Source organism: Myotis nattereri (genome assembly GCF_964212035.1).
Source record: "Myotis nattereri genome assembly, chromosome: 2".
Taxonomy (NCBI): domain Eukaryota; kingdom Metazoa; phylum Chordata; class Mammalia; order Chiroptera; family Vespertilionidae; genus Myotis; species Myotis nattereri.
Window position 1 is genome coordinate 179,493,870 of NC_138076.1, and position 13,818 is coordinate 179,507,687.

Here is a 13,818-nt window from a genome sequence, read left to right on the forward strand (position 1 = left end):
TTCATAATCAGCAAGCATTAAGGCATGATTGTTAAACACTGATGTACAAAAGATCATCTGGGGAGCTCATAAAAATGTGGAATTTTGAGCCCTCTCCAAGATTCTGATTCAGAGTCCTGTGATGGGCTTCTGAAACCTAATGTTTAACCAGCACACCCAGTGGATTCTGGTGTAGGTGGCCCGCAGACCACACTTTGAGAAACAGTGCATTAAGGAACTGTTGAAAGAAAAAGAAGCACTATGAAATGAGGATGTCAATTAATTTGGTTGCTGATTGATGTGTATCTCTGGATGAATCTATTTAGTACCTGCACATCTTCTGAAAGCATAATAAAAAGTATAGATTTCTGATGATTATCATCAAGATCAGAGATATCCTCCTGTCAGAAATTATGCTGGCTGTAAAGAGTCTATAAAACAGTCTGTAATTTAAAAGGGGCCAAGGTTATGCACAAACATGTACCAATGAAACCTTACATGTAGGAAGAAATTTCTTTTCAGGATAGAGACAGAACAACGCCTAATGATTGACACACATACTGCCTAATGATTGACAACTAAGTCAGGAAGACCCGTGTAGTTTGGGAGAGCCTAAAAAACAAGATGGTACCAACAGAATAGCCATTAGCAATTGCAGTTTCTTTGCTCCTCTCCAGTTAGCCAGCTCCTCCTAACTTTCTGAGGGCCCACTTTTTCCAAAAACACTCACACCTCCAGGATCTTCCTCTTCTCTGAACTTCAGTTGGGCTTTAAGACTATTACTTAAATGACTACTATTTTATTCTTTGCTAGTTGTCTTGTATGTAATAGCTTCATTTTCCTAACTAGGTTGTTAAACTGCTTAAAGACAAGGGTGATGTCCATCTAACACTTTTATTTCCCACAGTGTCTAGAACATTGCTAAATATACAATAGAAGCTTAGCAAATAGTTTTTTGGTTGCATCATTGCAATAAACACATCATATTATCTTCTGGAATACTTTTTTTCTTCCTGAATACTTTCATTAGTCATGATGAGTGATCCTTAAAGTGGCAAATGGCAGTTATTACTGGGAAATTTTAAAATAAAAGCTGTCTGTTAGTATTAAACAGTGTTAAAATAGCAACTGATTAGCAACTATTATACTTTATAGTTTTTCAAAGATTTCATGGGGATTATACCATTGGATTCCCCTGACAACCTTATGACAAAGATGGAAAGAGTTTTTTATTTATTATTTTTAATCCTCACCTGAGGATACATTTTCATTGTTGTTTTTAGGGAGAATGAGAGAGAGAGGGAGAGGGAAAGGGGGGAGGGAGGGAGGGAGGGAGGGAGGGAGGGAGAGAGAGAGAGAGAGAGAGAGAGAGAGAGAGAGAGAGAGAGAGGAGAAAGAAAGATCAATCTGTTGCCTCCTGCACCACCCTGACAGGAAATTTAACCCACAAACTTTTGGTGTATGGGACGACACTCCATTTCAACTAGGTGATCTTGCTCAAAGCATAACTTTTAAAACTGTGGCAGAGGCTTTACCTGCATCAACTCTCCCAATTGCCTCTTGACATATCACAATAAAACCAAAGGCTTAGTGGTCTTTTAGCTACCCACACTGACTGGCTTAGTTTGAGTGTTTAAGGAGAAGGCAAGAGAGCAAAATTTCTTATCTTTAACCAAAGAGAATCTGCTATAAGCAAGATGAGTAAAGAAAAAAATAACTGCATAGCATAGATTGTGCAATGCAAAACTATAGGGAAAGACGTACCAGTCAGTTACTTTCCCTTTAGAGAAAATGGATATGATAGAAGGCAAAAATGGCCAGAACACTTGGTAGTTCCTCCATCAGGAGGTGAAGTCACTATTTCCCCACCCCTTGAATTTGGACTGGCCTCGTGACTTTCCATGATAGATAGAAAATGAAGGGAGTTACATGAGAGTTCTGCACCTGGGCCTCCATAGGCCTCATAGCATTCAGGATCACATACCTCTCACTTGGATGGTGAGAGGTATGTGATCCAGTCATCCCCATCTTCCCCACCAACAGTGAGGCAACCACCAGCACAGAAAGAAGGTCATCTTCACTCACAATCCCCAATCAAATCACTAGCTGACCACAGACCTGAGTGAGCCTCGCTACTCACCTGTCTCAGATCAGCAGAAGCACCGAACTGACTCATAGCTCATAAGAAATAATAAATGGTTGTTGTTTTAAGTCTCTATGTTTTAGGTGATTTGTCTATAGTAAAAGCCAACTGATACAGTGAATGACCTGGGAGCAAATGAATCAGGCAGATCATGAAACTAAGATGTCATTTGCAAATAGCAACAGCCATTGTAAGTAGCAGCAAAACTTAAGAACAAAATAACACTGCATGGCACAGTGATTGCTAATCATATCAGCTGTTCATGGCATAGTCTCAAACTTAGTAGTTGTCATTAGAGGCATATTTAAAAAAGGAATAATGAACATAATAAATTTAATGTGTAGTGGCTTGTTTTTGAAAATATGAGCAGAAAAAATCATAAATAGCTACAGAAACATCAACCAACTGATTTATTGATAACAAATACCTTGTGATTCACTACTTCTCCCAGTGCATCCTTCATGGAGAGCTAAGCTGGTAATGAGAATATAGGAGGCAGCTCTTCTTGAAAACACTGGATTCAATCCTTTTAAGCTTGGATATAACTCTTTACCTACACTCATCTATCACAATGGTGCCTTACTTAACAGTTTTTATAGCACGAAATAAGAAGTATGGTTTGAAGTCCAAGGGAGAAAAGAACAAAGAGAAAAGGGTAAAATTGTTATGTCAACACTATTCAATACTGAAGACTGGCAAGCTGGAGCATGTATGTGTCTTTCAACTTTTCTTCCAAACCTCAAACCATCTCAAATTCTCTTGCTAACGGGGGGGGGGCGGGGAGGATAGAGGAATGCATAAAGGATAGAACCCACATCCATATCAAATCCCACAATGACTGTTTTAGAAAGTAATCAGATAATGCGAGCATTAAATCAAGTTGCCCAGAAGCTGAGCTATCTAATTAAGTATATATATTTTTAGTACCTTAGAAAATATATTTGCAAAGAAAAAATAAGATTGAATGAAGATCACTTATAAATTCCCAATGTACATGAACCAATCTTGTCCTTCTGGGAGTATGTTGGAGTCCATTGATTATTTAAAACTAAAGCAACCACAGCATCATCCATTTCCCCTTGCAAATAGTTCCATATGGCCCCTGAAATACACACAGACTTCTAAACCTGAAACCTAAGACCTCCTACTACCTCTCTCCAGTGTACCTTTCCTATAATCCCCACAAATGTGCAGCTCTCTTCCCCTTTCCCCATAGGCAATGTTTTCCTGAATCTATACTAATTTTTCTGCAAAGAATATCTTCCCACTCATCTCTACTTGTTAAAGACAGCACCTAACCTTTGAAGTCTATCTCAAATATCACTTCCTTATTGAAGTATGGCTAATTTTCTACAACTTGGGATATTGTTATCCCCTGAGTTTCAACTCCCCACCTCAGAAATTAGAAATCACATCCCTAGATTCCTTTATAACCAGGAAGGAGTCATGTGACTGCGTCTAGCCAGTCAGGAGTATTCACTTGATGCAAGAATTCAAAAAGAGAGCAACATGAGAGGTGACAGTGCTCAAAGGAAGACATCTTCTGACAAGTATAGAAGAAGCAACTGCTTCTTCAGTAACAACAGGATCTGAGTTAGGAGTCACCATCTTTCATTGAAACTAAGAAATTATCAACTAAAATGCACCATTAGTTCACATACCTCCAAAATAATTTTTAATGCTGCTAATGAAGTTATGATGCATCGTGTTCTTATAACTTAGAATTTTTATTTTATCCTTATTGAAAAACTTGTTAGACATATATACATATGTTTGTTTTTTTTTCACAAAACATATTGTTAAGTTATTCACATTCACAGCCTGACTTTTCTGAATGACTTCCAAACTCAGAATCAGCCATGTCCATGTTTGGGCACATAATACCATTCTTTGTGCCATCAGGACTGTTAGTGATGCAGCTTTTCTGAAAGAGAACTCCACTATTGTCTCTAGGAATTTCTTCTAAGCCACTAGAGCCAGTTCTATGGGTGTTGATGCATGTGAAAAGGCAATGACAACTAATTCATGACTGCCACTTGGCCAAGAGCAAGTGTTAGAGAGGTATATATGTTAGAAAAAATGCCTTAAAAATGAAATGTGTTCTATCTCTCCCAGGGTATGGTTCACTCCCAGGGTATGGTTCACTCTCCATTGCTTATTTATCTTATAGTCCATCCAATGGAAAATTGGCAAGTGGTAACTAAAAGACCATAAAATGGAGCAAATACCTCAACCCCCTAGCCACCTGTCCTACAGTTTTTACCAGCCTAACACATAAGACTATGACGCATATTCAAAGTACTTTACTGAGGGGTTATAATAAGCAGTCTTAGAAGGGAGAAGCAAAAGATGTAATTTTAGCTTCTTTAGACTTTCACTGTTTCACACTAGGGAAGGCACTTTAAAATAAAATAAACAGATGAACAAAATAGATCTAGAGACAAAGAAGCATGGAACAGACTGTTGAATCTCAGAAGGAAGGCTGGGAAGGGTGGGTGAGTGGGAAGAGATCAACCAAAGAACTTGTATGCATATATGCGTAACCCATGGACACAGACAATAGAGTGATGAAGGCCTAGGTTTTGGGGTGGGAGTGGGCTAGAAGAGGCCAATTGGGGGCGGGGGGGGGGGGAGAGGGCATATGTAATACTTTCAAAAATAAAGATTTTTTTTAAAGACTTTATTGAATAGAATTAGATCACATGTCTATACCTACTCAATCACTGGCAAAAGGATAAGAACTCCATGATTGGTTTGGATCAGCCAGGACCCACCTTCAGGGATGAGGGTCAGGGGTGGGGCCTGCCTACCCTCACAGAATGTGGTCACAGAGAGAAGGGTAGTTGCCTGAACAAAATCTGGACCCTATTTGGAAGGAGAACGAATGTTTGAAAAATGACATTAAGTAACCAACAGTATCTACTAAATAAGTGATTTCTAAAATATGAATTTTTCTTAGAGAGGGTACACTCTAATCATTACTGATGAAAGGATACTCATATCTGCCCTCCTCTTTTGGAATAAGCATTATTGTGCTACAGCAATGGGCTCTTTTCTGCTCCATCAGAAGCCTGATGCCATCAAAGGATGGCATGGTCGAGGCTGTTGGATGTCCTTTCCTTCTTATTGAAGAAATAACATGGCATATGATTTTTATACAGTTCTAATCCCCTCCTCCCCACCTCCAACACACACAGGGAATAGATAGTGTCTTTTTCATATTTATATGTCCTATGGACATAACTTCACAGAATCAATTCAGCAAATAAATAATGAATTGAATTGTTAATCTCACAAATTCTTTCCAGGCCTACCAGAAACCTTTATGACAGAGTTCAGACTCCAAGTTAGGTGTGGTCCATATCCAACCTGTGTGCATCAGCAAAGTTCCTTTGACTTTAGGCTACTTTCCTCTCTGGGACCCCAATCACACATATCACCCAGAAGCAGGAACTTTCAAGCAGAAATTTCAATGCTCTTTAAGGTACAGGCTTAGGTGAGGAAAAATTACAGTCCCTAATTCAGACAAGCAGTATGTGGAGAAATTCAGACTTTGATCGGAACTTATCAATCCATGTCCTTCTAGCTCTTCCCATCAGATGGATCCTTACTGAAAATGAGTGGGCTGAAAACCCCCTAGGAGGGAATATGAAAATTTCAGCATGTCCAGACACATGTAACACAAATAGTTTAAATGAAATTCTCTGTGTAAATTGAAACTTTCCCCCTTTTCTCTTTAGTACCCTGTTCTCTTCTTTAATCTCCCCAGTTTAAAAGTTTAGGTTTCCCCCTTTTCTCATGGCAGTGTATTTGCTGAATATACTGTTGCGTGCCCTTTGGTGGATCTTTCTTGATTTTCATTCTTATCTCTCTATTCTGATGTCAGCCTCAAAGTTTGTTGTTATGTTTGAGAAATTCTTAGATACCATGATTACCCAAAGGGTCAAACTGACTCTCCCTAAAAAAAAGAACATTGCTGATTCATAGGATGCCATGGAGATTGTAATAGCCACAGCTAACATAGCTATCCAAACAAAGATACTTAGGTAATAGCAGCTAGTGAAATTGACCAACCCCTGTTACTAATTCCTTCTTTAAAAGATATTCAGTATGGAATTCATGCTGAGAATCAAGAGGATAGTATTTTCTGAACTGATTTACAGAATTCTAATATTTATCAGAAAAAGAAAGCAAAATATTGAGAGAGTAGAAAGCCGAACAAAAATTCTCAATCTTAAGGTCATTTTCATTGTCTAATTGTCCCAGCGTGCTATCACATGCTCTCTGAATGCCCAAGGAGGGAATAATTTAGATTGAGAGCTATGTACTTCTATATAGAATAATGTCAAATGTAATATATGCATTTAATGAAATATCTCAATAAGGCTTTGCAGCTTATAAAGTAACTTCACCTGTAGTATTTCATTTGATCCCATGACAGTCCCGTGAAGTATGTGCTAATGCTATCCCCATTTCACAGCTAAACAAACTCTGACTCTGAGAAGCTCTGTACCTTTTTAAAGTTTACAAAATTAGCTGGAAAAAGGAAGAGTCTGGACTGAAATCTAGGTTGTGACTCATTCTTTCCACTATCCACATTGCCACTATACATTCATGACAAAGTATGCATAAGTATAGTCTTCACTACCTAAACAAATGTAGCAAAAATTGGAAGCCAACAGATTGCAATTCAGGCATTACATCCTTTATATGGAGCCTAGGGCGTTACCTTCTCTTTGCTTTAATTTAAGATAACAATGATGCTTCTTTGTGGAGCATTTGCGAGAACCTAGTGAATGAGTAATATTCCCAAAGAGACTTGGAAAGTACAGTGTGCTGAAGGCTAGCTGAATGACACCAGGGACTAGTCTCCTGTTGAAACTGTTAAAGCACTCAACTTTCCCCTGATTTTCACTATTTATATATTCACTAATGCTCTAATTATTTGAACTTCACCTTTTAAATCAAGAGCATGACACACTGTTAAACACAGGGTGGTCTGATGTCCCTTTTAAAAGCAACTTTTAAGGTCATGCTGCTCTATGATCTCCAGTTTATAACATGAAAGTAGTTTCCACTACCCTTGGCCTTCTGCCAAAAATGTTGCCAACTTTTATTCTTCCAGAAGCTTCTATTAGAGCTTGAGATAGGCCCCATTCAAACACTCTTCCTGCCAAGAACTCTAGGCCAAGATCTATGATGACTAAACAAGACAGCAACTATGACTTTCAAGTCTTATCCAATGATGTGTTTTTAATAGGCAATATAATGTCGCTTGCATGTTAAGTTTTAACCTACTGGGCTCTGCAATAGCCTTTCTTGAAAGAAATGAAAAAGAACTCAATAGATTTCATGCAGTCACGGGTGTCCTGAACTGCAATAAAAGGTAATATATAGGATTATAAGAGAAGAGATTTGTAGATCAGATTTATTTTAGGTTTTTAATATATCTCTGCATTCTTTTGAATTAACATTGCAAATACATTTAGCTCATAACTCCATGGTGAAGTAGAAGACTATTGCTCAGAGCTATTGTAAGGAAAATGTAACACTTAAACCACAGCTACAACAGGTCATTTGAGGGGAAAATGTGGTTTCAAAAAAATAACTGAAAAATGCATTCATAGGCATTATTATACAATTGAATGTGGCAGTCAGGGAAAGGGGTGGGGAACTGACTCAGGTATGATATTATTCTGCCCAACTCATCTGCCATGACAATAAAATGTACTTACTTATTGTAAGAAAAAAAGAGAAATTCAACATACACAAAGCTTTGATTAACAATTTGGCTATAATGGAACCACCTAAAGCATAATAGCCAGCCTTTCCCATTAGCAGGAATTCTTACTGGGGTGTGGTGAAATAACATTCTCTACTTTGGCTGCATGATCTGATAATAGGGCCTATTCAAATTGTGTTATAGATTGGGAGGTAAAATGAAAGCACACAGGAATGAAAATAGGACCTGCCTTTGATAATAAAAATAATTCATTTCTGGGCAAGTCTAACTTATTATTACATATGATATTTTAAAAGATTATCATGTTTAAACTGACATTATTTCCATTTATCAGTAATCCTTTAGTGTATTGATATAACAGAATAATAAGTGTGTGGCAATCATGAAGAAAATTGCCAACTTGGGGTAGGAATCTGTCTTATCAAAGAAATATGCATATGTGTACATGTACCAGGATGTATATTAAGAGAGAGTGTTTGCACCTTTTAATCTTCCTTAGTTCTTTCATTCTTCAAGATATTTATCTTTCTACCATGTGCCAAGCACTGCTCTAGGTTCTGGAGGTACAACAAAAAAAGACAAAAATCTTGGCCTTTACAGAATTTGCATTCATTCCAGGGGGTGGAGACAGACTAAAATGACATTAGTAAAGTATTTAGTATGTCAAAATTCACTAATTTATAAAAAATGTTAGTCAAATATTTAGTAAACTAGAATTAAGCCACAGTTTTGTTTTGTTTTGGGCTTTTGTTGTTGTTGTTGTTAATCCTCTCCTGAGGATATTTTTTTCATTGATTTTGTTTTTTTTAGAGAGAAAGTGGAAGGGAGGGAGGAAAAGAGAAACATCAATGTGAGAGAGACACATCAATTGGTTGGCTCCCTCACATGCCCTGACAGGGCCGGGGATTGAACCTGCAATCTAGGTACACACCCTTGACCAGGAATCAAACCTACAACCCTTCAGTGTGCTAGCTCAATGCTCTAAGCACTGAGCATGCTGGCCAGAACTTCAGACATGGTTTTGAAGAGAGTGTACATTCTAGCTCATCAGTGTAACCCCAGCACATAGCAGTTATGTAGCCTAGTACTCATTCAAGAAATATCTGTTGAATAACTGAATGAAAAAAATAAACAGACTGTATGTTCTTTGGAAATAGCCCTGATACTATACCTCAACTGCATACCAGATTTTTTTTTTCCCTGCTCACTTCAAAGAATATTTGAAGTAGCTTACAACAAAAAAGTTAAAAAATGTAACCCAAGCAATAAAGGAAGAAATACAATCATAGTGTATGTCCTTTTTTAAAAAAAAATGCAGGACTTAGACAAAGTGAGTGATTAATTGCTTAAATGAAAGTATAATCGATAACAATTTCCCTAAATATTTTTAACATGACTTGTTCAGAAGTATGCTGTATCGGTTAACAAAAGCTGAGATGGAGCCCTAGTCAGTCTGGCTAAGTGGATAGAACATCGGCCTGTGGACCAAAGGGTCTCAGGTTCAATTCTGGTCAAGGGCACATACCAAGGTTGCAGGTTGCAGGCTCCAGCCCGGCCCAAGCCCTGATCAGTACCCATGCAAGAGGCAACCAATCAATGTGTTTCTCTCACATCGATGTTTCTCTGTCTTTTCCTTTCTTCCATTCTCTCTAAAAATCAATGGAAAAATATCTACGGATGAGGATTAAAATAATTAAAAAGCTGAGATGGATAGGTTCAACTGTACTTTTGAGAGAAAGGGGAAAATACTGTCCTGATATGGTACTTTTGTGGGCATTAGAGCATAATCCAGTGCCTGTGGCTTCCTGTAAAGTTCCAAGAATAGAACTTGGCATAGTGTGGAATCTCAATAAATATTGACATGAGATTATCAGAAGAAGTTGATTCTTGGACTATTTCTGTAGTGTGGTGATAAGATCATGCAATCAGCAGAAAAGAGGATGCTCTTCCTTTTATTTTGCTCTGTAGAGTTAGAGCACTCCATGGTTTGTTTTCCAGTGAGGATGCTCAGCATTTCAATAATCCTTGATCAAGGAATGATTCTTCTCAGCCTCTATAACTAAGTGCATAGCTTTCAGGAACCCACATGGATGGTGAGAGAAGACAGCTGTTATCTAGCCAGTCATGTCAGCCAAATCAACCCTAACATATCAATGGGTGTGAAATGTGGCAGCCAGAGCCTGCAACATACTAGATTGGCAACGTAGTGTCAGACAAAACTGAATTCATATCCCACTTCCAGTCGTGATTTACCGTAGCTGTAAAAAGGAGCGCAATCTGTTGTCAATTAAATAATACTATTCAAAGTCATCACAGTCCTCAATATAGGAGCTCAATGATATTTGTAATTATTGTTTTGAATGTGGATAGCATCTGGGATATTTTGGAGGCTTGATTTCTGGCATATCAACAGAAAGTAATTTTAGGAATATCATATGGTAAGGTGAAAAAAAAAATAGCTTTCATGAAACTTTAGAGTATAAACTGGATAGGAATTTAGATAAAACAGGCATTTCAAAAGGGGACAGGTGTTGCATACACAGAGGAGAACAACTGGGAAGTTTTAGATGGTAAAAAAATATATTAGATAAGATGGTTTATAAACTAGAGTTGAACTCTAGAATCTACCCAGGTCCAGATCATTAGGAAGTCGGACTCTATGACATCTTTTTCCTTAAATGTGAGAAGTGTGAGAAGTTTAAGAGATTGTTTTCAATCAGCAGCCAGTATAGCTCATCCCCTTCTTCAAAAAAAAAAAGTTCTGAAAGTTAACATGTTAGAAAGAAAAATAAAAAATACCTTCCTATGTCTTATGGGCAACAGGCAGTATGATGGGGTGGGCATGGAGCTTCTTATTGACGAAGCCCTTCCTTTAATTCCTTCTTTCTTCCATTCTTTCTTCCTTTCTTTCCATCTTCCTTTCCTTTTTCTGTCTTCTATTTTTCTCTCCTACTTCCTTTTATAAGGGTCTAGATGAAGTGATTTCCTCATTGTTATTTGCCACTGGATTCTGAAAAAGTCAAGTGATGAAAGATGCTGTTCAGGTTTCAGTTTGCTTGGATTTTTGGATTGGACCTGATGTATTTTTCATTATCCCTTTCCAAATCCCCTAATGTAGAAAAGTACAGCATTCAGATGAAAAATACATGGGTCATCAAGACAAGTTCTCCCATCGGAGAACAGGAAACTAAACCTGTGATGGCTGTGAATGAACTCTCTGAGAACCAAATGAAATCCACAGAAATAGAAACCAGATGTAAGCAATCATGAATTCAGGGCACTGCTCTGCCTCCAGCTTATTTTTAGCAGAAATGTTATTAAAGTCTTTCTGGTACCATAATTAATTTTCAAGAATTGCCATGAGCCTCATAGTGTAAAGTGGGACAAGAAAAATTTGCATATGTGCTTAGTGGAAAATAACAATTTTTTTAAGTAGTTTGATATGTGTTTGGTGGTGATGGGAGGGTGTTCTATGGTTTTTACTTTTCCTAGTTTGACCCAGGAATAATGAATTTCTCACCAGGATGTAATCCATCTTTAGATAGTGGTGGCTGTTTATATATTTAGGACATGTCAACCTCCACAAGGCTGGGAAGTATCATAGCCTAATATAATATTTGGATTCCAAGTTCTGGGTGTGCAACAAGAGGACCAACAGTCTTCTTAGCTAAAATCAACCCAAAGTATTAGAATTTGGACATGAACTTGGCCTGCATATGCCAGAGGGAATACAAGTACCTTCTTTCAGGCTCTGAATGAAATCATTAATTATGTCAGCAGTTCCAGTGATAGACCTGGAGACACTTTGCTCTACTTAGCAAACAAGCTACCTTCTCAACTGTTTAGAGGTCTGGGGAAGATCTTTAAGATCTGTACTCACTGTACTTACACAGCCGTTTCCCTGCAAATCCTCAGACTCGCCTTGATCCTGTGTCTCTCTGGTTTTACCACACCAGGGTTGGAAGGAGATGAGGGAAGTGTGTGGTTATGATGCCTAGACTGTGTATTATAGACCTAAAAGTACATCCTGGTGCACCTCTACAATGAAACTCTTTTAAAAGGAGGGTTTTTTGAAGCCATATCAAACACACTTAGGTTGCTGCTCCATTTAAGGCCATCAGAGGTCTTTTAAAGAACAATTTAACTGCTACAGACATGTACAATTTTTGCCTATTAAAAACAGCTTTACAAAGAATGTGACTTGTGTTTATAGGACAAAAAAATTTATTTTTTTTCCACAAAAAGTGGCTTCCTTTTTTTTAACCATTAAAAGTATCTTGGCAGATCTGTGTATAATTAACAGCTTAGTAGGGGGAGAAGTAAAAGAGCAAAGTGTAACAAAATTCAGCTAAGGTCAATTTATATTTTCTCCATATAAATACTCCCACAGAATGATTGATCTCAATATATTATGATGCATCAAGAGTACACATTTCCCCTTTGTCCCCCTTTTTTTGTAATGAAACACAAATAAAATGAAGGGAGAAATATCTTCAGGAGAACATATAATACCATATAGCAAGCATTAAGGACAGAACAAATTTTGAGGCTAAATGAGACACATATGCCACTCAAGTCCACCACAATTTTTAAAAGAACATGCTTTATTTTTCTGGCCAATATGGAGGAGTAGATAAACACTGTGCTTGCCTCCTCCTAAGACCACATAAAAATTACAACTAAATTAAAGAACAATCAACCCAGAGAACCATCTGAAGACTAACTAAATGATAATCCTACAATATAAAGAGGAAGCCATGTCGAGATCAATAGGAAGGGCAGAGCTGCAAAGCAGATTGTCCCACACACACTTGTGGGGGTTGAGAATCAGGATGGATTTCTCAGTTGCAGAGGTACCCCTGAGATGTGAGGGGTCCCAACCCCATACTGGGCTCCCCAGGCCAGAGCTCCAGTGCCAGGAAGAGGAGTCCCCATAATAGCTGGCTGTGAGAATCAGTGGGAATACTCTCCCAGTGAAGAGGGTGCTGGAAACCCAGATATCCTCTTAAAGAGTCCGAACACAGACTTGATTGATCACAAGCACTCACCCTAAGCTTCAGTGAAAAAAAATAGCAGCTCAAAAGGCATCAGAGACATATGGGTAGATACTGAGTTATGTGACTGCCAAGGAAGTACTAGAGGGACAGCTGCCATTGCCCCTGTATTGAGCCCTCCCCCTGCATAGCCTGTAGGCACAGCCAGACGCCAAATATGAATCTGCAATAATTTGGTAAACACTGCTGGCCTCCTTGAGTCCTGTAATTCCCAACATGTGTACCAACCTTGGCTCTTTCAGCAGCTGCGCCTCACGTGCAACTGGCCTATGCCAGTGCTGCAAACTTTCTTAAAAACTCTGCAAGGTCTGAAGGCTCAGGCAAGAAGTGCTGGACTCACAGTGCCCCATGACTCTCCCCATGACTCTTGCTCACTAGCCCCAAGCCCAATGCTGGTGACAGCCAGCTTCAGGCCCAAGCTAGACCTCTCCTGTGTGCCTGTATGCCAAGCACAGGCAGCTATCAACCACAGATACTTTGTAACCCCTACCGAGTGGCCCCAGGTCCAGGCAATGCTGACGTTGGCCTGCAAGAGCCCCTTCTAAGAGGCCCCCAGGCCAACACACCAAGTAGTAGGCTTCAGACCAAAATAAAGCAACACTTGATTAGCTTCACAAATGGCCTATTGAAAGAGTGATCTCAGCAGGCAGGAGAGAGCCCCACTGGGGCAAATCCCACTCCCTGGGGTTATGGGTAGTCCTCACAGCCAGTCAGCCTGAGGGTCAACCTTACCCAGCAAAGTGCCAACAGCAATCAAGATTCAACTACAACATAAAGGCACACACAACCTACAGAAGGGACACTCCTGAAGCACCTGATTCAAGTGACCAAGGAGACTACCTTACTGGGCTACATAGGACACCTATTACATAAGGCCACCCTGCCAAGATCAGGAGATG